This window comes from Taudactylus pleione, unplaced genomic scaffold (genome assembly GCF_031769625.1).
Source record: "Taudactylus pleione unplaced genomic scaffold, aTauple2 ptg000225l, whole genome shotgun sequence".
NCBI classification, from domain to species: Eukaryota; Metazoa; Chordata; class Amphibia; order Anura; family Myobatrachidae; genus Taudactylus; species Taudactylus pleione.
In genome coordinates, this window is record NW_028284627.1 from 12001244 (window position 1) to 12024730 (window position 23487).

Below are 23487 nucleotides of genomic sequence, written 5' to 3' on the forward strand. Positions count from 1 at the left end.
GCAAAGTGGCTAAACCCCATCTAAAGAAGTGATTAAGGAGCCCAAACCACCATATGGGGGCGCCCATAAAAAATAACACACTTTGCACACATTTTTTCCAGCACCTCAGGATGCTGCAAGAAGAAATATCGTTCCCCCACCCCTCACTGATGTATGCTTCTGAAAGGAGCGACAATTGAATTGCTTTGTCAAGCGCCTATTGATATAGAAGCCCAGCAGGGGGCGCGCAGAACATTTGAATCACCCCCTAAATATCAATATTCCAAATATCGACTAATACCCCTTTTCCACCTAAATTCCGGGTCTGACCCGGAGTTGGAACAAAGTTCCTATCCGGATCAGACCCGGAATTTTGCCGGCGCCGGCTAGCAGCGCACTCCAGGTCATCGTGACCCGGAGTGCGCTGTTCTCACAGCAGGGTTTCACGGGCTAAGCCTGTGTTAAACCCTGCTAGTTACCTGGGTTGGATTGCTGGGTCACTCGACCCGGCAATCCAACTCTCTCCCCTTTTACACCAGGGAGCTGCCCGGGTTAACCCTTTAAAAACCCGGGTTTTAGCTCCGATGTAAAAGGGGTATAAATGACTGCATACCATGGCATATGCTCACCTGTACTCAGTTGGTCCCAGGATTTGTGCAGTAGCTGGTACATACAAATGATGTACTAAAGACTAGTACCCTGAATCAAATGAATATTAGATGACAAATGGTAACCGAACATAAAAGGCAGAATATTAAATATAATACTAAATAGTAGCATATAGCAAACAGAATAATAGGTATCTCAAACCATGGTTGAGGCAGGCAGCAGACAAGGTTAATACATAAATTGACTGATTTCAGTTCAGGTGACGGATAAGTATAGTAAAAAACGAGCAGGGTCAAAAATCCTAAAGATAACCAAACAGATGCAGAGCACAGTAACAGGCAATGAGAATGTTTTGCTGACAACCACCTGGAACCAATCCCAAAGATGTCAATCAACCCAGCCTTCACAGTGCTTATCACTGATGCTAAGTACCTGAGTATCAGGGAAGTTAAGTGATGTTAAGGCAACCAGTGTGAACGATGAAAATGTGCTAAGATGTAGCCAATGCATAGGGAGGACTACTACTGGGGGCACTGCATAGGGGGGACTAGGGGCACGATATAAGGGGCACTGCATAGTGGGGACTACTACTGGGGCACTGCATGGGGGCACTGTATAAGGGGCACTATTGGGAGCACTGCATAAGGGGATCACTACTTGGGGCACTGTATAGGGGGGACTACTACTGGGGCACTGCATGGTGGGGGCACTACTGGAGGCACTGTATAAGAGGCACTACTGGGAGCAGTATATAGGGGGGACCACTACTGAGGGCACTACGTAGGGGCACCACTACTAGCGGTACTGTATTAGGGGCATTACTGGGGGCACAGTATAAGGGGCACTGCATAGGGGGATGACTACAAGTGGCACTGTATAAGGGGTATTACTGGGGGCACTGTATAAGGGGCACTGCATTGGGGGACCTCTACTGGGGGCACTGTATAAGGGGCACTACTGGGAGCTGTGCATAAGGGGGTCCACTACTGGGGGCACTGCATATGGGGACCACTACTAGCGGCACTGTATAAGGGGCATTACAGGGGGCACTGTATAAATGTACTACTGGGGGCACTGTATAAGGGGTACTACTGGGGCACTGTGTAAGGGTGCATTACTTTGGAAGAGCAAACGCCCTAGAATAGCCCTCCTAAAACTACAACAGTTGAGGAACAATGGAAAAATTAATTTTCCACATTTAACCCATTACAATCATGTATCTATTTTGCGCCACCTGTGGGATTGGCTACACAATACTAATATATATACAGATTCAATCATCGATAAACAGTTTTTGCCTGATGGAAATTTAATCAGCTTCTTACACCAACATGATGCAGAAGTTAGTCAGGAGGTGCGAGAAAATCCCCGATTGTGGTCCACAAGGAGATTGTGTTGATGGCGTAATATATGCCACAATTGAAATGCACAAAACTCACTAGTTTTGCTTTTTCTGACCAATCCTGACTTTCAAGATGACCATGCAGCATTTTCTTTCACTTATTTACTTTATGGTGGAGAAAGGGTGTGAAAGATGTGAGTAATGTCATGGATATTCCTTACAAACGTATGTTGACTATTGATCAGGCCAGAGAAAAATAACCGATACTTCAACGATTCCTAAGCATTCTTTCAAGCGCAACACTATGCGAGCTCAATAATACGGGGTTTTCCTGATTTGGATTAGGAGAATGCCATTGATGGTATGCTGCGATCCCCGCCACCCGCTAGGAAAGCTATATCATTACACTATTTTGAGAAAGCAGATGGCTCATGAGCAGGTTAGCTCGGGGGTCAGCCAATGGCGGTCCTCCTTCCCCTCACTAACAAGTGATATCTTACTAGACAACTTGCGTAGTTCATGTAAACTACTACTTGCAGCACAGTATCAGGAAATGTTTTTAAACATCTTTCATAGATCTTACTTTACACCCCATAGGCAACACCCAGGGACGCCGAGAAGGGGGGGGAGCGGGTACTATTTATCCAGGCCTGGGCTTGCTAGAGGGCCCTGGTGCTGCTCTCCCCCTCCCTCCCTCCTCCCACCCACACATCAGCATGCTGGGCAGCAGTGGGAGACTGCGTGCGGCTGCTGAGCAGCAGATGCACTAGTGTCCTATGCCTGTGGGGGGGAGCGATCACACTGATCGTGCCCCCTCTGGCTTTGCGCCAAGCCGAGGGGCTCACAGCGCCCCCCCTCCCCAGCGCGCTTTTTTCTTTAGCTCAAGGGGGCATGGCCACACCCCTCGATTAGGTCATGCCCCCTTCACCTGTGCCCGGCTTAGCTCTCTACCCCCTGGCAACACCTAGCAGGAATGACCTCTCCACATAACTGTTTACGTTGTCAAACCCCTCACGCGGACATCCTCCATTGTTTCTGGTCTTGCCCATTACTACGTTCTCTATTGATAACTTAGTAATCTACATCCCATTCACGGCAGAATGGGCTATATTTTGGATGATACCCACCACACAGAGAATTGCAGGTTGATGTAAAAAGTTGCTTTAAACTATTAGTGCTGCTGCTCGAATAGTTATTTTACAAAATTGAATCTCGGCCTCTCCTCCTTCTTTGGGAATGTTTCAAAATAAATGATTCCATATTTTCAATATGGACTGGATAGAAACATCACTGAATAAGGAACGCTTGACTTCACAATTTTTCGATACATGGGAGAGATACTGTACATCTTCACTTTACCTGGGGAACTTCAGCACAGAATCGAAGATGCTTTGAAAACTACTATTATTATTATTATTATTATAATTTATTTATATGGCGCCACAAGTGTTCCGCATCGCCTTGCATAGTACATAAAAAAATTGTGGACAAGTGACTTACAGAACAATACAATACAAGACATGGATAATATATATTGCTACATTAGCGACCATATCACCCAGATAAGCAACAGAGCATAAACAACCAAGTGTTAGGTGCCCTAGTGGTGAGTAAGAAGTAAACGACACTATAGTAAGGAGAAGCACAAGAGGGTAGATGGCCCTGCTCGTGAGAGCTTACATTCTAAAAAGGTGGGGGAAGACAAACTGGGTTGACACAGATGGGGTAGATGAGGATGAAGGAGCATGTAACAGGGATTTAGAATGATAGCTGGAAAGCTTTGATAAAGTAGTGGGTCTTGAGAGCCCGTTTGAAGGATTGCAAAGAGGTGGAGAGTCTGATGGGGAGTGGGAGAGAGTTCCAGAGGTGGGGAGCAGTGCGGGCTAAATCTTGGAGTGGGAGGAAGAAATCAGCTGGCATGAAAGGCGGCGTGCATTAGTTGAACGAAGAGAGTGGAGAGGAGCGTGAAGGGCGATGAGATCAGAGATGTATATGGGAGAAGATTGGGTGAGGGCTTTGTGAGCGAGCGTGAGAACCTTAAATTGAGTTCTAAAAGGGAAGGGGAGCCAGTGGAGGGCTTCTAGGAGAGGGGAGGCAGATGTAGAGCATTTGGAGAGGAAGATAAGCCGTGCAGCAGCATTAAGGATAGACTGGAGAGGAGAGAGATGGGATTTGGGGAGGCCAGATAGGAGGAGGTTACAATAGTCCAATCTGGAGATGACCAGTGAGTGTATGAGTGTTTTAGTAGCATCCTGGGTGAGATAAGGTCTGATCTTAGAAATATTTTTGAGATGAAACCGACAGGACTGTGAAAGGTTCTGGATATGTGGTTTGAAGGAGAGGGATGAGTCCAGGATAACTCCAAGACAGCGCACCTTGGGACTAGATGAGATAGTTATTCCATCAATTGATAAAGAAATAGTGAGAAGTGAGGTGATGTGGGAGGGTGGGAAGATGATCAGCTCTGTCTTAGACATATTAAGTTTAAGAAATCGCTGGGACATCCAGGAAGAGATAGCAGAGAGACAGTTGGAGATACGAGTCAGAAGAGAGGGGGAGAGATCAGGGGAGGAAACGTAGATTTGAGTATCATCAGCATAGAGATGATAATGGAGGTCAAAAGAGCTGATGAGTTCACCTAGAGAGGAAGTATAGAGGGAGAATTGGAGAGGACCAAGAACAGAACCTTGGGGAACACCTACTGTAAGAGGCTGTGGGGGGGGGGGGGGAGAGGAGTCATGAGAGGAAACTGAGAAAGATCGGTCAGAGAGTTAGGATGACAGCCAGGAGAGGGCAGTTTCACGTAGACGAAGGGAGTGAAGGATATTCAGCAGGAGAGGGTGGTCCACAGTGTCAAAAGCAGCAGAAAGATCAAGGAGAATGAGAAGAGTAGTGGCCTTGGGATTTGGCAGCAAGGAGGTCATTGCTGACTTTTGTGAGGACAGTTTCAGTGGAGTGGAGAGAACGGAAGCCAGACTGAAAAGCGGTAAGGCGGTTGTAGACAATCCGCTCAAGGAGTTTGGAGGAAAAAGGGAGGAGAGAGATGGGTCGGTAGTTAGAAAGAAGGTTAGGATCAAGGGTAGATTTTTTAAGAATGGGGGAGACAAGGGCATGCTTGAATGCAGAAGGAAGAGTGCCTGATGAGAGGGAGAGGTTAATGAGGTGGGCAAGATGGGAGCAGACAGAGAGAGAGAGGAAGTGGAGGAGGCGGGAGTGGATAGGATCAAGGGGGGAGGTGGAATTGGGGGAGGACCGGATGAGGGCCATGACTTCCTCTCCAGATACAGGGGATAAGGATGTTAGAGTTGGTAAAGTTGATGGGGAGGGGTGATTTGGGAAAGAAGGAGGTGGAGAGCTGGAGGTCTGGTTGGATATGATGTCCTGACGTATGGAATAAATTTTAGATGTAAAGTAGGTAGCAAAGTCAAGGGCAGTGAGCAAGGAGGGGAGCAGAGGAGGCGGTGGGCGAAGGAGGGAGTTGAAAGTGGTGAAGAGACGCTGGGGATTAGAGGACTGAGAGGAGATGAGGTTCTTAAAGTATGACTGTTTAGAGTGGGAGAGGGCAGCATTATAGGATGAGAGCATAAATTTGAAATGGAGAAAATCTGCCTTAGAGCGTGATCCTCTCCACTGTCGCTCGGCAGGATACATCAACCTTCTCTTCCCATTTGAGTAAGCACGTGGGGGCTGGGTTTTGTTGTCCTGTGCGGCTCCCCCTCCCCCCCTTGTTTGAATGTTTACTCAATTTCAAAGCCATGCAATTGTACTGCTGAGATTGCATACTGAATTATGTACTGTTGATACTTTTCGGTGCTTTACAAAATAAAAATAAATAAATATATATATATATATATATATATATATATACATATATATATATTTTGCATAGCAAAAGATGGCATCCTCCATCCTGGTGCCGGTATTGATGTCATCCTGTGATTTGTGGCAGTGTGCTGCGCGAGATGTTGCAATTTGCTGCGAATCATGTCAATGACCCTACGGACCACCCAGTTCACTGGATAAGTGGGCGGGTTCCAGGAGGCTGGTCTATGGAGCTCCCCAAAATCCAGGAGTCTCCCTAAAACTCTTGGAGTGTACGCAAGTATTAAATACACAGTTTAGAAAGTACTTTAGGCAGTGAGATAACAAAATACAGGGTTTTAAAGAAGATAGGGGAACTGGGAGATGCTTTGCTACAGGCCATTTATAAATTCTGCACTGGGGTTTGCAGCTGCTTGTTATTAGCAAAAATTATTACATGGTGTACTGTACATAAGCTACATTTGTTATCAACTTGCTGCCACAGCAGATGTTCCTGTGCAATAAGAATGATGACACAGGAGAGGGGGAAGGATCAGGTTAGTGTTAAAAGAGCTGACTGTATAGTAATGACTGAGAGTATTACTGGAGGTGATGGTTCACATAGTGTCAGGCAGTACCTTGTGACCATTGTGGCCTCAAAATCCGAGCCGGGATCCGTTTACAGCACGGGGATAGACGCATTCCGGCGCTTGGAGATGATGTTACCCCCAAGCGCCGGCACTGCACCCGTGCGCAGTGTGAACAGCGCCGATCCGGGAATAACCCGGATCTGTGCCGCAGTGGAAAAGGGGCATGTCCCGGGTCTAACACGATTTTAAACTGGGTCAGACCCGGGACTTAGATTGAAAAGATTATAACCGTGCAATTCCCCATTCCTTACAAAAAAATACCTATATAGAGTCACAACGTACTTATTAATAGCCAGTGTTATCAATGAAAGTTTTATTAAAATTGCTATTTGTAATTTAAAGCAGTCCCTCACCTGACAGGACCCTTACCCTGACTGCCACCCTTAGACACATGAGTGATATCTAGGCAGAAAAATTGAAGTATGTCTCATTCCAGTTGCAAAACAGCCAATTCCATCCAGTGATTTATTAATAGCACGTGAGTGAGTTGCCCATGTGTTTTATTTTTGCTGACAGATTATACTACAACAGAGCATCAAGTTTTCTGATTACCTGTGATTTATTCACAATGACTGGGCACGTGCAGCGATTAAGTTGCAATAATGCTCGCACAGTGGATTCACTTGCAAAGTGAATGGTAGGTAGTCAGCATTTGGGGGAGGTAAAAGGATGTGGCTAGAAAAAGGCAGGTGTGTCTGACCGTTTAAATACTGTTTTCTGCAGGGCCGGCTCCAGGGTTCTGAGCACCCTCTGCTGGACCCTGAGAGAGCGCCCTAAGTCGCGCGCGACCGAATTTGGGGGCGTGGCCTAATTACCATAGGCCACACTCCCTGTGTGACGTTATTTGGAGGCGTGCATCCATTCGCTCTCCGGGGGTCCGGCACAGCTGCGGCGGTGGGGGTCCCCAGCCTCCTGATTTAACCACCATCGGGCCACTTCGGCCCGCGGGTGGGACAGTACTGTCCCGCTGAAATCTGGATGCTGGGGAGGGGTGCCGCCCTCTACGGGTGGCGCCCTTGTGCGACCGCACTGGTCGAATACCCCTAGAGCCGGCCCTGGTTTTCTGGGCGTACATAAATTAGCCATTGTGTACTTGCTTCAGTGTTGGACTGGGTCATGAAGGGAATGCAGTGGTAGGGGCCCATTCTTAAGAGGTGTGACCAGCCTCCAGAGGGGGTGTGGCCAGCCTCCAGAGGGGGTGTGGCCAGCCTCCATTAGAGATGATATAGTCAGCCTGCAAAACACAGGGTAAGGTATATTTCCCCTTCAGATTTTGTACCTGGAAGTGATGTGAGTAATGGCTGAAGTGCAGTTTCCTGCCCATTCTGTCCAAAAAAAGTAGAACGTTGTCTTCTTGCAGACTCGCTTCGCTCACCATGCTTCGGGCTTGGTGGTTCGCTACGCTCCCCACAAGAATATATTCCCCCTCTATGCCCACGTGGATGGTAGGGAATGACATTGGACAGTAGAGAATGAAGTCAGGGTACATTTACGGAAGGGGATCTAGCTGTTACCCAAAACACAGGGACCCTTTATAAAGAAGGCAACAAGGGTGTGTCAGGACTACCCACTTTGATTGGCAGGAGGGCAAATTTTTTTGTAGTTTCCATAGAAACGAACCAAGCATCCAATTTCCGTCCCTCTAGTAGAGTAACATTTTATAATTTATGTGCATAATCTAGAACCTGACCCCAAGAGAGTGAAAAGGGGGGGGATTTCCCCTGCACCTCTGTTTGCCAGTCCGAACCCTGACCCTCTGTGTGTCTGGAAACCCGCTATGTCTGCGACAGCTTACTCTTACTCAGAAGACTGATGGACGCCTGATCTGCGTTTGATGTAGCTGCAGTCACACAGAATATAAACATGCCGCCCATCATTTTCATCAGCATAAGTTGCTTGCACATCCTATTCGTATCACTTTGCAAATAAGGTGTATTTTAAAGGAAAAAGTCGCATGAAAACAGACGCTCAGCGTTACCGAGTCACACCACATCTTGGCGTGACTAGAAGGGCTGTTTGACGCACAAGGAGGCGAGATGTATATGGACAAAGAGTCTTCAAGACATTGGAGTAATTTTGACTGGAAAGATTAGGTTAGGTGTCATGAGCTGTTCATTTGGGGTGCACATCTAATAAGGAAATATTAGGGTTTATGTCATGAAGGGGCAATTACTGGTACAAATGTGTGGAGCAATGACTGGTGTCAGGGGCATTTATGAATGTAGGGTGCTTGTGTGCAGACGTCCGTGGTCACCTCCCCCCTGAAAATAAATGGCACCTTTGCATAAACAGAACATCACATGTGCAATAATCTGATATTTTCTTCACAAATATGACTCCGGTGCCATATTTCTGGTGATTATTACAGAAATATGACACCTACACCATATTTCCAAAGATATCAATGGAATATTGTTGAGAGCTCCAGCTGGACGGACAGGAGGTAAGTAACTGAAATGGGTGCAGGCTATGAGGTGTGAGTCTCCTAGGCACCATACAGCCTGCACCACTATGGATACCAGTGATTCATGTATATCTGAGGGAGCAGGATCGGAAATCAAATTATGTGGGAGGTTTGCTGGTTGTACAGGAGATGAGGGAACAGTAACTGGTGCAGGAATGAGATAATAGGGGCACTAATTTACTGACTCAGGAGGGAACTGATTGATGGAATGCTGAGGAAACAAAATCTATGGCTAATGTGTTGAGAGGGGCAGTGACTTCTAGAGGACTGAAACATTTGGAGATTCAGGTCCTAACTGGACAAGTACTGGTGAGGGGCTGAGGGCATGCCACGTGCAGCTCCTGACAGTTCACCAAAACCTGCCACTTGGCCACCCAGCTGAAATAATCGCCCAACCCTGATCTAGGTCCATAACAACACAAAGAAAGATATAAATTCTTTTTATATCTGTGTAATAAAAGGATGGGTTGTGATCTCTTTCCTTGCCAGAAGCACAGTGCCAAGCACTGTTTATAAGTTAGGGGATTTTAGAAAGAATTTTTTTGGCATCTGTATTATAAGCAGAATAGTCATCTGTGTGATAAGCTGAATCTAAAAAAAGCATTCTAAACAGCATATAAATTTAGTTATTAGGTAAACATATCTGTTATAGGGATCACCCTGTTGAATCATAGCAAGGTACAATGTTCCTGGGAGATACATTATAGAAAAATGATTCATAGTTATAGGTTCCCTAGACCAGTGCATCCCAAATTTTGGGGTCTATTTACTAAGCAGTGTTAGGAGACAGAGTGAAAAGTGATAAGAAAGTGATAAGGTGCCAGCCAATCAGCTCCCAACTGTCATTTTTCAAACACAGCCTGTGAGATGACAGTTGGAAGCTGATTGGCTGGCACTTTATCACTTTCTTATCACTTTTCACTCAGGCCTGATTCAGAGCCGGACACTATTTGTGGACTGTCGTTCCAAAAAAGGTGCCGACTATTTAAATTGAGCGCTCGCTCTTTGCGGTTTGGTGACGCCTCTATGTCTGAGCGAGCAAACGAAAAATGCGCTCGCTATTTTGTAAAGACGCCCCTTTGCCGTTCGCATCACACGTCATATCCGGTATTTATTAGATTAATCGGGTACATCGAAAGGCATCTGAACTGCTCGCAGTGCTTGTGGTAGGTTTTTCTTACCGCTATCACTGCGAGCAGTTCAGGCTAAAAGACAACCAAGTGACGTGGTCAATGACGCTCCTTTACTAATTATGCACTCCCATCAAACGCCCTTTTGACCGTTAGGCACGCCTGTGTTCGGATCTCCACTCCCCCATTTTCAAGCACCTTCCCCTGTTACCACCCACAAACGGTACATTCTGTCAATCAAATTAGCAGCCCCTCGCTGTTTTGCGAGCGCGCGATTTCCAACCGCAATGACTGGTTTGCGCATGCGCATTACGACCCATACACATGCGCAGTTGTGCGAACATCGCTCAGAGCAAACGAGCAGCCGCTTACGAGCGGCTCTGTATCAGGCCCTCTATCTCCTAAACACTGCTTAGTAAATAGACCCCTCTGTCCTCTGGACACACTAATACCCCTTTTACACCTAAGTCCCTGGTCTGACCCGGTATTTGGATCCCTTGTCGGCGCTGTTCACACTGCACCCTTGTGCCTGCACTTGGAGATGACATAGGGCCTGATTCAGACCCACTCGCGAGCGGCTGTCCGCTCGCAAGTGGGTCGATGTTATGGACTGAGCATGCGCACGACGGAGGGAGCTCCGTCGTGCGCATGCGCCAGACGCGACGAGCGAAGGAAAGTCCTTCGCTCGTTGCGTCCGATCAAAGGGGGCGTGCTGTCAATGTTGATTGACAGCACGCCCCCTTTGGTGGGCGTGACGGGGGCGTGCCTCCCTGACGGGGGCGTTCCCACGGGAACGCCTCCCGTCAGAAGCCGGCCCACTGACCTCACTAGTGATGTCAGTGGGAGTGATTTTGGCTCTGATAGAGCCAAAATCACTCCGGAGCTTGCGGTTGAAAACCTCAACCGCAGGCTCCGGCTCGCAATTTCGATGGTCGCGATGGTCTCGACCATCGCGGCCATCACAAAGCACGCTCGTATAGCCTGTGGGTGGTGACCCACAGCTATACGAGCGTCCAGGAGGACGCTCCATGAAAATGGAGCCCGGCCCTCATTCAGAGCGTGCGCTCTGCTCAGAGCGTACGGCTCTGAATGAGGGCCATAATCTCCACGCGTTGGAAAATCTGGATTTTCCCATGCTGTGATGGTCATCCATTTACACTGCAGGATTACACAGGTCGTTTCCGTGGGGATGAAGACCAACGGACGGCATGCTGCCGGTCTGTATCACGATGCTGGAAGTCTGAAATGGGACTTCATATAGGCGCTGAAATACCGACGCCTATCTTAATCCGATGCTGGAATCCAGAAGGACACCAGCCTGAATGGGGTTTAGGCAGTGTAGCGGGGTTAGGGTTAGGTTTTGGGGGGGAGGTTTGGGTTAGGCACCACTGGGGGGGTTAGGGTTAGGCTTAGGCACAAAGGGGAGAGACATAGGTTTAGGGTCAAACGAGAAGGGTTAGGTTACAAGTGCGGAGGGTTAGGGTTAGGCTACAAGAAGGGAGGGTTAGGGTGTGGGGTGGGGAGGGTTAGGCTACAAGAAGGGAGGGTTAGGGTGTGGGGTGGGGAGTGTTAGGGTTAGGCTACAAGAAGGGAGGGTTATGGTGTGGGGTGGGGAGGGTTAGGGTGCGGGGTGGTGAGGGTTAGGCTACAAGAAGAGAGGGTTAGGGTGTGGGGTGGGGAGGGTTAGGCTACAAGAAGGGAGGGTTAGGGGGAAAAGGGGGAAGGGTAAGTATACTTACCTGACCCCTGTCGGGATACCAACCACCGGGATGCCCCTGTCGATATTTTGATAGGAGGCATCCCGACAGCCGGCATTACATGCCGATTATGCTTCCGTGTTAAACCCTGCAAGCTACTCGGGTTAGATTTTTGGGTGACTTGACCCGGGAATCCAACCCTGGCCCCTTTTACACTGAGCCGCAACCCAGGTAAATCCAGCAATAACCTGGGTTTTAGGTGCGGTACAAAAGGGGTATCTCAGTGCACGTTTTCCAGTTCTCCTCACAGAATCACAAGTGAAATAATTAGAACCACCTGTGGATCTTTTAAAATGTGTCAGTTAGTAACAAATACATCTGTGCTCCAGCAAGGAGATATGGAAAACATGCACTGTTAAGCTGGGTACATGCTGGAGTGATGTTGGGCTGATTTGCTGTTTCGTAATGACAAATCGCCTACATCGCTCAGTATGTACGCGAAGTATACGGATACCCGCAGTCGCTAGTGTTGTCGTTAGGTTTGACGTACTGCACATCAACCCTGACGATTTCCCATGCGACCTAATGTATGTGAATGAAGGACGGAATGAGGGCTCATTAATCGCTGCAGTGTACTGGCAATCATGCGATATCCAGAGTGTCCCTGGACATTGGCATGATTGCCGGTCATCTCAGTGTGTACCCAGCTTCACTGTGTCCTGAGGACTGGATTTGAGAAGTAGTGCCCTAGCTACATTGATGGCCTCCATTCTTATCACTGCTGACAAATTTATAAATATTGGGGGGGGGGCATGTTTATCACAATCCGTATTTTAATGCGGATGTGATAAATGTAATTCCAGTAAATTCGCATTCCGAAGCTTGGTAAATCTGACGGCTTCCTATGGGCGCTGTGGCTGCTGTCGGAAATAGAGGGATCACAGCAACTATCAGAGATATATCGTCTGCTGTCCCTACTTCCTATATTCAGGGGATCCTTAATATCTACGTTTATCCCTCAAAATTTCCAGGAAATATTATATGATAAATAGGCCCCTTGCATAGTTCGGGAGAAGCCTGGGGAGGACAAGCAGATGGGCTGTGATGGGGGCGGGGCCTGATGGGTCACATCAGTAAGCCCCACCCCATTCGTGGCAAATTGCCGCGAGTGGCCTAAATTTAAATAGGGATGGGACTAAATGACGCGATTCATGGAGAATCGCGTCATTAAGCCCCGCCCCCTACTTGGGGACCCGCGATCGCTGTGGAAATTCTCCCCACTCTGGCCACTTCACTTGGAAGTGGGCAGAATGCGGGAGAAATGCCTACCCCTCCGGGAGTGCGTGGGGGTTACCCGAAAAATCGTGAGCCTCTCGCAAAGACTGGGAGGGTAGGCATGTGTGCCCCTTGGTGCATGTGGCTGGAGTTCACAGAATCAGTTAAATATTGGTAGTAGGATTTGATCAGCCACACTATGAAATCCCCTCTCGACATATAGTGACTACCATTACATTATATATACTCTGTTCTGTTCTGGGTACCAGAGGTATTTCCCCAATTTTTCTAACAATTTTCCTCCTTTCCCTCGCTACTATCTTTTGCACTTCATCCAGTTATAAATGGCTCTGTTTACTGATTCCATTAGTGAATACAAAGGGTTCCATTTAATAACAATCCTAAATACCAGTGCCATATTTTGTTAGTGATACAAAAGAATATGCAACTAGTATTCATCATTACAGCGACATCTTCCTCATCGGCGTGGTCCTCTGCTCACCTGCTGGCAGCCTATCGATGCCAGCGACGGGTTCCTCTGTCATGTGCAGGTGTGGCGGTCAGTCTGCGTGTGCATGACTGATTAACCCGACGGGGACCCGGCAGTATCTGGGAGGCTTCGCTGAAGCCAGAAAGGCAGTGCCGGTTCCCCATTGCCGGCAATGGGGCAGCATCGCCCTCGCCATCTAAAGATGGTGAGAGATGCAGTGACAGAAGTAATCTTAGATTACCGCTGTTTGTTAAATACAGAAAGGATGATATACAGTAACTCCTTTAGCACTCGCTAGAGGGGTTATGCATCATTGTTAAATGGGGCCCTTAATACAGTCTGCTGCAGCAGCACTATACCACGTTCGTAGAGATGTATCTAATAAAGAGGTACTGGTCAACTGATTCTATTGCCCCCATTTATCAGGGCCGTAGCTAAGGTAGTGCAGCCGGTGTCATCGCACAGGGCACCACAGGTCAGGGGGCGCTGTTTGGGCCTGTCAAATTTGTGTTTATTATCATTCTTGCTTGTAGCTTCCTCTTATTTCATCCCCAGCATCTCCTGGCCTCTTCTATCTCTTCCCTGGCCCTTCCCCATGAAGCCATGGCCCTTTTTTGGGTGCATCATGTCCCTTTGAAAAATGAGGGGGGCATTAATGCTCTTTCTGGCACAGGGCACCAAAAAGTCTAGTTACGGCTCAGTGAGGTTTTTCGTTTAGTATCACTGTGATACAACCGAAAATACTATTGTGATACAATACTATTTATCAATATTTACCCCTCAGGCATGGTCCAGCAAAGTCCTCCCCGTCTGCAAGGTCCTCCGCTCGGCTACTGGCAGCCTAATGCTGCCAGCAACGGGCTCCTGTGTAATACGCATGTGTAATGTCTGTGCATGTGCATGGCACTGTAACCCGCAAGGTCTGGAAGGCTTCGCTGAAGCCAGAGAGGCAGCGCTGGGTCCCCATTGCCGGCAATGGGAACCACATCGCTCTTGCCATTTAAATATGGCAAGAGCGATGCAGTGACAAACAGCGGTAATCTTAGATTACCGCTGTTTGTTGAATACAGAATGGATGATATAACCCCTCGTTGTTAGGGCCCTAAGTTAGATATGGAAATGAGGCAAATATGCATAAAATAACTGTACACAGTCACAACACACAATACAGAAGTTACATACTGTAGAGATCTTTCCTGCAACGTTTGCAACAGGTTTTCAAACATTTCTTTATTATATACACCTACATCTCCTTCCGATATACAGTATACTGTATACTACATGGCACTGAGCCGCTGACTGAAACACTTTGATGTCCTAATAAAGTACTGTACAAAGTTCTCTGAGGTCTAATTGGTGGACCATTAAAGCATACCATTAAGTAGTAAAGGATTTTAAAAAATGTAGAATTCCATGTCAATTATGGTCAAACATCTACCAGGTCAGCACATAGGTGATCACTATACCATACTCTAATGCTGACTGCTCAATAGCATCAACTCAAACTATGCCCATGACCCATCTAGGCCATGCCCAATACTGCTCCTGCAGCAGCCATTTGTGACTAAGGGCTCTATTTAACAACATTATTTTTACTAAAATAATGTGAAAAAGGGTGTTTTCACACCCTTTTCACATTATTTTAGTATCACCTATAGTTATTACAGGGCAATTGGAGTAGAATTCGTAAAATTCTACTCCAACCCCTAAGTAACACTTATTTTTAGTAATCAGATCGCATTTCCCATAATTGTAATAGGAAATGTGATCTGGCCAAAGTTACTAAAAATAAATTGTAAAAAATATTGGGGAAAACCCTGTGATAATAACACCACCTGGTGGTGGCGTTATCCAGGGTCTCCCCCAGTTACCGGCCTCCTACTCTGCTCTAACGGGGAGAGCAGAGCCGGGAGTCGGTCCCAGTAATCAGCTGTGTGGTCTAAACAGACCGCAAGCTGATACACTGTAAAAAAAAAAATGTAAAAAAAAGTTGAATCAGGGCCAGGCTATTTTTTTTTTTAGAACGGCCTCCTGGCCGCTCGCATAGCTGTGGGTGACCACCCACAGCTATAATGAGCGGCCAGGAAGATGGTCGCGATGGTCAAGCGATGGTCTCGTTGCCGCAAGCCGCAGAGAGATTTCGGCTCTAACAGAGCCAAAATCTCTCCCACTGACATCACTCGTGATGTCAGTGGGGCCGCCCCCAAATGGAGGCGTTCACATGAGAACGTCTCCGTCTGGGCAGCTACCCCCACGGCCCGCCCACCAAAGGGGGCGTGCTGTCACTCAACATCGACAGCACGCCCCCTTTGGTACGAGACCCGGAGCGACGGCTTGCCCGTCGCTATCCGGGTCTCGCGCATGCGCACGACGGAGCCGGCTCCGTCGTGCGCATGCGCTCTGGGTCACCATCGACCTGGTTGCAAGCACTCAGTGCTCGCGACCGGGTCTGAATCAGGCCCAGAGCCCTAAAGCTGGCCACAGTTTATGAAATAAAACTCACCATCAGACAGTCCATCCAATCATATGACGTTGCGGTACACTGTCAGATAATCGTTCTATGTGTCCGATGGTGGATATATACACTATCAGATCTGAGCACCATTTATCGCATCGGTCTGGCATGATGGGAACGATAATTGCACAGTGTATGGCTGCTTTAAGACCACACCAATAATTCAGACAGGTCACACCTCTTTCAACTATTGGAAATTGAGACAGTTACCAAGTACAATATATTAAAATTCTAGCATTGCAATAACTTTCAGGGCATTATTTACTACTGGGCTTCCTTCTGTTTGTTTGTATAGGAGCCATATAAAGAGGTGCAAAATATGCAAATATGTGCTAAAGAATAGACTGCAGGGGAAATCAGAGCAATGCCTTTTTATCATAAGGTACTGTAGTACTTAATGGTGCAGGGTTGCTGACTTACTGGCTGCCCCTTCCAGGAGGGGGCAGCCAGATCGGCATCGCAGGTGGGCGTGGCTGGTGTTGAGGGGCGGAGCGGAGGCGTGGCAACGTAATTGTGTTATTTTTGCCCCTCCCCCGCTACACAATGGCGAGATTACTGGCATTGTGAAGCAGGGGGCAGGGCCAAAATGATGCGATTCAGCGTGAATTGCGTCACCGCCCCCCGCTACTGCGGAGGATTCTCTTGTAACCGCTGAGGGGGGTCAGAGGGGTTGGCGGCTGCCGGGAGGCTTGCCTGTCCTTCCCGGGGGTCAGGAGTGGCTCCCGATTTTCGGGAGGCTCCCGGATGAATCAGGAGGGTAGGCAAGTACAGTATGTAATGGTGTAAAGTGTGAAGGAGAGGAATAGGTTTTGGCATATGCGTGCAGAGGGTCTTCGTGAGGAATGTGTGACATAGCCATACCCCCTCTTCCCTGACACAGACGGCTAACCTCTTTCTGGAAGCTAGCCAATGATGTCTGGCTCTAGCATCCGACATAACTGCTTCCCCGCCGTGCCCCAGGCACATGGCCAGGATCGGTGTCTGCCCATCCTGGTGATTACATGTGTTGGGTCCGCCTAAGGGGTGTGCAGGTCAAACCCTGCACACCTCGTGCACATGACTGTTGGTTTTGGTCCTTCCAACTATGTTGGGACTAATATCAATGGCATTTTTTTTTAACCCACTCGTTCTAATGTGTATAGTAGGGGCGTATCTATAATGGGTGCAGAGTGTGCGGGGCCCACACCGCACAACTTGCACTCATAGTATACTTACCTCTCCGGAGTCCCACATCGGCGGCGCTGTAAAAACGGCTGGAAAATGGCTGCCGCGGCCATTTACCCGTTGTTTGTGCATGCACAGTACAGGGAAAATGGCCAGAGTCTATAAGAGTCTATAAGTGTGGCGCTGGCCGTGCACAGCTCAGTGCGCTGCCGGCCGCTGGAGGGAGAGGAGGGTGCCCAATGTCGGAGACTGCACACCGGCCCCCTCCTCTGTAGAAACGCTCCTGGTGTATAGGGTCTGATATTCCACCTTAATCAAGATTTTTCAGTTTTCAATGGAATTGTTATTGGTGATAAAGATGATAAATAAAATTCAAGTTGAATACTGCAACCATCACAAAGCAGAAACAAAACTCGTCACTCCACAGGCAAGTTCAAGGGCTGATTGAAAAGTAATGAGACTTCCTCTGTTTTTCTGTTCCATAGGTACTGTAGACATGGTAACGCTATGCTGGTTATTGTGAAGCTCATACATCGATGTGTCTGAACCTCCGGTTGGACTGCCGTAGTCTTCTTTCTTTGGTCACAGTGAGTGGAATATCTTCGCATGTTTAGTCATGGCGGATGAGGAAGACGTGACTGTGAGATTACATCAGAGTTGTGTGATTGAATTTTGTGTTAAACTTAGAAAAAGCGGAAATGAAACTCATGAAATGTTACCGCAAGCAAGCAAGCAAGGTGGAGAAACAATTAGCCGTGCTGTAGTATTTCGGTGGTGGAAGAACTTAATATGTGAGTGACTGACAAAGCGCGTTCTAGGAGACCATCCACCGTGGTTACAGATGTCAACATTGCCAAAGCCGCGGGGATGTTGCAAAATGACAGAAGATTAACTTTACGCAAACTTACGGCTTCACTTGGCATCTAATTCGAACGGGTTCAGCATATTGTGACAAAGGTACTGAAAATTCATCGCGTGTGTGTCAGGTGGGTACCCAGAAATCTCATAGAAGAGCAGATACCGCACTAAAAGACATCCAAAGTGTGGAACAACCTTGGTTGATTTAGCGCCTTCTGGACTTATTGGTGATATTTTTTCTATATGGACATTTTAACCATGTCGACATTATAACTCAACATTCTGGTGTCCGCATAATGAATCCTGACGTCGCGACGGCATAACCTTTTCACATTTTAAACAAAGGATGAAGAGGCCTGTTTCTGGTGAAAAACAGTGTTTTTGAAGATGATAGGACTCTTTGGGCTCTATTTACTACAGTCCGCATATTGAATGTGGATTGTAGTGTGATATTACCGAGTGAATTCGCATTGCGAATTCAGGCAATATCACAGGGATTTACTATAAATCCCTTGCAGGGACAGAGCTTGTGATAAAGCTCTGTCCCTGTGGATCCCATCCGCACTCTAGTCGCGGTATTTTCGGAAAAAATACCGCGACTAAGAGCCCGAGCATGCGCCGACCCACCGTCGCTGCTACCCCCCACGACGCTAAGCCCCGCCCCCTGCGATTGCGGACCCTGCGACCCTTACCTGCATCCTCCTGGCCTCCGGTGATCTTCTCTGGGCTTCCCGATCAGGTGATCTCCCATACTGCACTGGGACCCGATCACCTGATGACCGGGCCGCAGTGCACTATGGGAGACCAGCTGACCGGTGAGGAGCCATCACCGGTGGCCCGATCACCGGTCCCTGGATTCAGGTAAGTAAAAATGTTTCCATTTTTTTTTTCTTTTTTTTACAGCAATCAGCTTGCGGTCTGTTTAGACCACATAGCTGATTACTGGTACCGGCTCCCGCCTCTGCTCTCCCCGTTAGAGCAGAGTGGGAGCCCGGTAACCGAGGGAGACCCTGGATAACCCTTGGGTCCAGAAGGTGAAGTGATTGAATTAGCGTTCACTTAACTACTAATACATCACCCCTAATACACTCCCCTGTCCCTGCGTGTTTAATGATACATCCGGGCGATTCATAATTTCTTTTTGCTGTGATAAGAAATTATAATTATTGGGTCTAGACCCCGATAATTAATCAATAGGAATATTCTAGTAGGAAGGTTATTCCTAGACTGATATTGCTAATGTAATAAGTACTGTTCGGGCTGAACTGGCAAATTATATGGTTCCTGCTTCAGTTACAAGAAGTGAAGCATCATAAAACTAAGTTAAGAAACTGCTGAACTGAGAACTTTCCCACTAGAAGAGATCTAAGGAACATGATAATCAGCTGCCATGCAATGCGGCAGGCAGCTCCAGACACAGTTCTGTGCTTTCACATTGACCTGTTGTATTCCTGCAGTGCCCGTGGCAATGACAACTCCCGTCCAGCCAGTAAGAGATGCCAAGCATAGACATCACTAGTTGCTAAAGAGGGGTAATTATTTACGGCGGATTTCTGAAACAGAAACAGGACAATCCAGAGATGGAAGCTAAGATAAAGAGCAGTTTAAAATTTCCAAAAGTGAACCCAATGGACTTATACAGGTTGCTTTTGACACTTCACCATTGTGAGCTGTTGATCATTAAACTATGGCCCTCATTCAGAGCCGTACGCTCTGAGCAGAGCGCACGCTCTGAATGAGGGCCGCCCTCCATAATTATGGAGCGTCCTCCTGGACGCTCTTATAGCTGTGGGTCACCACCCACAGCCTATACGAGCGTGCAGTTTGATGGCCGCGATGGTCTTGACCATTGCGACCATCGCCACTGCGAGCCGGAGCCTGCGGTTGAGTTTTTCAACCGCAAGGCCCGGAGTGATTTTGGCTCTATTAGAGCCAAAATCACTCCCACTGACATCACTAGTGATGTCAGTGGGCCGGCTTCTGACGGTAGGCGTTCCCTTGGGAACGCCCCCGTCAGGGAGGCACGCCCCCGGCACGCCCACCAAAGGGGGCGTGCTGTCAATCAACATCGACAGCACGCCCCCTTTGATCAGACACAACGAGCGAAGGAAAGTCCTTCGCTCGTAGCGTCTGGAGCATGCGCACGACGGAGCTCCCGCCGTCGTGCGCATGCGCAGTGCACAACATCGACCCACTTGCGAGCGGACAGCCGCTTGCGAGTGGGTCTGAATCAGGCCCTATGGCTCAAGGTGGGTAAAACTAATAATTTAAATAAACAAATAAAAATTACTAAAACAACTCTGTAATACAAATGAAATTCATTTATGTTTCATATACACCTTGAAGGTAATTTTATACAATAGTTTTAATAATTTGTGCCTTAGACAAAGTTTGTGTACATTGAACCATCAAAAATCAAAGGTTTCATTTTCTTAGTCAAGCCAAAAAAAATCCATATTTCGTAATATTCCGTATTTCGGAATATTTGGATATGGGAGACTCAACCTGTATGTTTATTTAGCAAAGGGACAAAAACTCAGCTGATATACTATAATTCATTATCACATCACCCTATACATCAATAAACCCAGTTAGCTTTAAGTGTTGGCAGCAAAAATTCTCCATGCCTTTGCATTTGCATGGGGGACCTTATTTAACCAGCATCCTGTTGGTACATGTACCGCAGGGTTGCCTGTTTTGGTAACGCCATCTCAGGATGGCTATGCCAGAGCAAAAGCATTAAAAAAGTGTTAGCTGCAATATAAACTATTATTTAAAAAAGTAATGTTCAAATAATAATAATAATTATAATAATTATAATAATAATGAATAATAATGCACTTAATTAAATAATGTAAGGAACTTTTATAAAGGCATGTAAAATACCACAAAATGTTCTGTGCATGTGTGTTTTTGTTACACTTAGCAGAAAACATTAAACATTAAAACTGAAAGTTCAAGTCTGGGCCTTCAATGATGCGGCACACTTGCTCATGCGTGCGCAGAGTTACAGAGACTGGACTGGCAAAGAGGTAAGTTAGTTAACTACTACAGCTCCGGTCAGTATCGCAGAGCATCTGACTTACGCTCAACTGCCTCAGCGCTATTTTTTCAGAGGTTATTGCTACAATTGGGAGAATATTAATAACTAGATCCCTAAGTGGCTGCTGGTTGTGTTTTGCTGGCATACGCTGAAACAATATGATTTTTGCAGGCCCACATCTCAGAAATATACAATGTATTTGCAGTGTAATATGAAAAAAATTAAATATAAATATATTTCTGTATTTGTACTTTGCATATTACAAACACATGCTAATAGTTAAGTGCTTTACTTAGCAAAGAGGGTTAGATAATAACATGCAATACAAACCTAGAAAAAATAGGATGATTTTTTTTCTATACCTGAATGATCAAATAAATAAAATAAACAGAATGCAAAAGAATTTAATTTTCATAAAAATAAGCCACTTTTCTGTCAGCTTTAATTATGCATATATAAACATGTACATTGTATTTATTTTTTTTAATTGTTTTTTTTATTTTATTACGTTAAGTATATTTAGAAAAATATAATGTATATTTATAGGGATCTTTAATATAGTGGTTTTGGTTACATTTTCAGGCGAGATAAAATAAAAGGATTATTCATAAAAGCTTTATGTCATACCTGGTGTAAAACACTATTTAGACAGGGCTCAAGCGACACAAAACAAAACACACTTCCTTTCTTTAAAATGGTAAAAAAAAATTAAAATGAGCACTTTTCACTGTTTATATTAGATCATCTGACTATATCTATACATTACTAGTTTACACTCCTAATTCTCTGTATAATTTCATTGTAACCTCGATCTCGTTCATTTGTTGTTCAAGAAATATTATTTTGCACATTATTATTATTAATTTTTACTATTTGCAGCTACATATTCTTTTGCATACCAGACCCTAGTATTCACAATACACTGGTACTTTCAGTATAGCTAATAGACAATAAAAATACCTTTTTCTGTCCTGTTTCTGGTATTTCCTCTGGATTGTAGACAACCAGTGGACTAAGCTTCACGTAGTTTATGTTGTGACGATGACTTGCTGAAAAACATAAGAATCCTGAACGTTCAACAGCTGTGTCTCTTCAGCTCCTCCCACACTCGACCATTTTTAAATCATGTGTTTTTTTAAACCTATTTTTTCTTCTGCACTGAAATATGTGGGAATGTAGCCAAGGAAAAGCTACTTGAACTGTTGTGTTTGAGTATAACAATGGTTACAACTAGTCTGTGAATATCTTAAAATGTGCCAACTTTATTTCTACTTTGTTTGAACAAGGATTTGTGTTCTATTGAGTTGAATCAAGTCAATCTGAAAACTGGTAAATGAAGTGTTGGCTATTTCTTTTATATGCTGTATATTCCTCGATTAGCAAAAACATTTCAAATGTATGTATGTACGTACATATATATTTATTTATTACCAGTTATTTATATAGCGCACACATATTCTGCAGCGCTTTACAGAGAATATTTGTCCATTCACATGAGTCCCTGTCCCAGTGGAGCTTACAATCTATATTCCCTACCACATGCTCACATACACACATTACACCATCTGTGCTGCCCATATATATCTATCTAATATATGACCATTGTTTACACTTCAATTTACAGGACACCATTCAGGAAATTAGTAAAAACAACTCTCTCTCTCTCTCTCTCTTCATTCGGGCTAATCTCTTGAACCGCTGGATGGTTTAAGATGGAGTTTTCTGGGGTTTTCGCTATTCTGTACAGCATTGGTCGAGAAAGGTTTAGGTGTATGAAACAGCAGTTATGATTTTAGTGAAGCAAGTCACAGAAAAAAATCTTGCACCAAGCTGCTGTATAGGAGTTGGCCAGGGTGCTGAATCAGCATCTGAAACTGAGGCTTGGAATGAAGCACATCACAAATAAAAACTGTTGTGATGTGTGTGTGTGAGTGACTGCTGCTGCTGCAGGGTCGAGGGCTGTGCTCTGATTGTCTCTCACTGTCTCAGCCAATCAGAGATAGCATTGTGCCCTGTTGCTTAGCAGCAGCCTAGAGAGGGGAGGGAGCCATGGACTGAGCAGGGTCACGTCTGAGGCAGACAGTAAGAGGCAGCCTTCAACAAACCCATTAGTATGCTCTGGTGCAGACACAGTAGTCAGGAAGGAGACGGGGGAGGCAAGCTATCAGAAATAAAAAAAAAAAAAAAAAACAACCATCAGAACATCATTAAATGATTTCCATTCGATGGTGGCAAACATCGGACCGCCACCATCAAATTGTATAAACATTACCATTGGAACAAAAACATTGATGGTTATTAACTATCGGATTCCAATGTCCATCCCTACGCTGAACCTGCAGATGGACTCCGGCCACCACTCCTTCACTGTGAAGTGCTACCTCTTCATTGTGATGTTTCTGCTCAGCCACACACCCTCAGTGAACAGGAGGCACCTCTCATGGATGTCAGCGCTGTTCTCGGAAACGGC

At 46.2% G+C, this 23487-nt stretch overlaps 1 protein-coding gene across 2 annotated transcripts in view; it reads right to left on the bottom strand.

Annotated features, from left to right (window-relative positions):
- Positions 1-23487, bottom strand: part of LOC148517268 (matrix metalloproteinase-21-like) — a 149848-nt gene that overhangs the window by 61571 nt on the left and 64790 nt on the right. Inside the window, exon 1 of one of the 2 annotated variants that reach the window (XM_088479013.1) lies at positions 21978-22066. The exons of the other annotated variant lie outside the window; for it this stretch is intronic. The gene's annotated coding sequence lies outside the window, so the exon portion shown is untranslated. Of the gene's footprint in view, positions 1-21977; positions 22067-23487 lie in introns of those variants that run through there. 2 annotated transcript variants of the gene reach the window in all.